Source organism: Penaeus vannamei, chromosome 6 (assembly GCF_042767895.1).
Source record: "Penaeus vannamei isolate JL-2024 chromosome 6, ASM4276789v1, whole genome shotgun sequence".
NCBI classification, from domain to species: domain Eukaryota; kingdom Metazoa; phylum Arthropoda; class Malacostraca; order Decapoda; family Penaeidae; genus Penaeus; species Penaeus vannamei.
Genome location: NC_091554.1, coordinates 46,898,645 through 46,901,144, shown reverse-complemented (window position 1 = coordinate 46,901,144; position 2,500 = coordinate 46,898,645). Strand labels below are relative to the sequence as shown.

Sequence of the window (2,500 nt, the reverse complement as noted above, 5' to 3'; positions counted from 1 at the left end):
GGAGTCTGAGGCTTGGAGTCTGGAGTCTGAGGCTTGGAGTCTGAGGCTTGGAGTCTGGAGTCTGAGGCTTGGAATCTGAGGCTTGGAGTCTGGAGTCTGAGGCTTGGAGTCTGAGGCTTGGAGTCTGAGGCTTCGAGTCTGGAGTCTGAGGCTTGGAGTCTGAGACTTGGAGTCTGAGGCTTGGAGTCTGGAGTCTGAGGCTTGGAGTCTGAGGCTTGGAGTCTGGAGTCTGAGGCTTGGAGTCTGAGGCTTGGAGTCTGAGGCTTGGAGTCTGGAGTCTGAGGCTTGGAGTCTGAGGCTTGGAGTCTGAGGCTTGGAGTCTGAGGCTTGGAGTCTGGAGTCTGAGGCTTGGAGTCTGAGGCTTGGAGTCTGGAGTCTGAGGCTTGGAGTCTGGAGTCTGAGGCTTGGAGTCTGAGGCTTGGAGTCTGGAGTCTGAGGCTTGGAATCTGAGGCTTGGAGTCTGAGGCTTGGAGTCTGAGGCTTGGAGTCTGGAGTCTGAGGCTTGGAATCTGAGGCTTGGAGTCTGAGGCTTGGAGTCTGAGGCTTGGAGTCTGGAGTCTGAGGCTTGGAGTCTGAGGCTTGGAGTCTGGAGTCTGAGGCTTGGAGTCTGAGGCTTGGAGTCTGAGGCTTGGAGTCTGAGGCTTGGAGTCTGAGGCTTGGAGTCTGGAGTCTGAGGCTTGGAGTCTGAGGCTTGGAGTCTGGAGTCTGAGGCTTGGAGTCTGAGGCTTGGAGTCTGGAGTCTGAGGCTTGGAGTCTGAGGCTTGGAGTCTGGAGTCTGAGGCTTGGAGTCTGAGGCTTGGAGTCTGAGGCTTGGAGTCTGAGGCTTGGAGTCTGAGGCTTGGAGTCTGAGGCTTGGAGTCTGGAGTCTGAGGCTTGGAGTCTGAGGCTTGGAGTCTGGAGTCTGAGGCTTGGAGTCTGAGGCTTGGAGTCTGGAGTCTGAGGCTTGGAGTCTGAGGCTTGGAGTCTGGAGTCTGAGGCTTGGAATCTGAGGCTTGGAGTCTGGAGTCTGAGGCTTGGAGTCTGAGGCTTGGAGTCTGGAGTCTGAGGCTTGGAATCTGAGGCTTGGAGTCTGGAGTCTGAGGCTTGGAGTCTGGAGTCTGAGGCTTGGAATCTGAGGCTTGGAGTCTGGAGTCTGAGGCTTGGAGTCTGAGGCTTGGAGTCTGAGGCTTGGAGTCTGAGGCTTGGAGTCTGGAGTCTGAGGCTTGGAGTCTGAGGCTTGGAGTCTGGAGTCTGAGGCTTGGAGTCTGAGGCTTGGAGTCTGGAGTCTGAGGCTTGGAGTCTGAGGCTTGGAGTCTGGAGTCTGAGGCTTGGAGTCTGAGGCTTGGAGTCTGGAGTCTGAGGCTTGGAGTCTGAGGCTTGGAGTCTGGAGTCTGAGGCTTGGAGTCTGAGGCTTGGAGTCTGGAGTCTGAGGCTTCGAGTCTGAGGCTTCGAGCGTGAGGCTTCGAGTGTGAGGCTTCGAGCGTGAGGCTTCGAGTCTGAGGCTTCGAATCTGAGGCTTCGAGTGTGAGGCTTCGAGTCTGAGGCTTCGAGTCTGAGGCTTCGAGTCAGTATGAAGCTTCGAGTCTCAGGCTTCGAGTCTGAAGTCTGAGGCTTGGAGTCTGAGGCTTCGAGTCTGAGGCTTCGATTCTGAGGCTTCGAGTCTGTCTTACCCTAAAAAAAAAGGGGAAAGGCTGGATCAGTAGCAACTCGAGGAGGTGTCATCATGGCGTCTGTTTTGACGATTGTTCAATGAGAATATAACCATTAAAATCATTATTTTCCATCCTTTTTTGGAAATTGAAAAGACCCAAAATGATCGGGCATATTCACAGAGCATCCGGGACTTTTGTGACGTCATCAAAATAAACCCCAGGTGCCCCCCCCCCAAAAAAAAAAAATAAATAAATAAATAATAATAATAATCAGACTCCATGACATCTCGAGTTGCTCCTGATCTAGCCTTCCCCTACAAAAATAAATAAATAAAAAAGATAAATAAATAAATAGAATGAATAAAGAAATGAATAGATAGATAGAAATAATAAATAAATAAAAGTGTGGAATGAAGTGGATCTCCGAACCGAAATTTTAAACAAGTTCGAACGAGTTTTGAACGTGACTGTACAACACAGTAATAAGTGAAACATTTATTAAAAAAAAAAAAAAAAAAAAAAAAAAAAAAAAAAAAAAAAAACTTTTTAATGTTAAACAACACTATGGAAATGTTTAAAAAAAAAGTCTGGGATACTGATATATACAAACATTTAGAATTCCTTCTTAAATGATGATTTTGTTTGACGATAGATAAAGAACCTCGTTGATATTTGAGAAACGGGTGTTTTTATAGATTGAAAAAATAGATAGAAAGGGTGCTAGTTATCTAGATATAGAAAGATGGATAGAGAACTGGATAGATAGATAGATAAATGAATAGAGAGTTGGACAGATAGATATAGATAGATTGATGAAAAGACATAAAGCTAGATAAACATGGATAGGTAGATGGATAAAAGAGACATTT

The 2,500-nt window shown here is 47.4% G+C and overlaps 1 protein-coding gene across 1 annotated transcript in view; it reads right to left on the bottom strand.

Annotated features, from left to right (window-relative positions):
• LOC113805547 (endochitinase-like) overlaps window positions 1-2,500 on the bottom strand; it is a 189,108-nt gene that overhangs the window by 36,277 nt on the left and 150,331 nt on the right. The gene's annotated exons all lie outside the window — the stretch shown is intronic.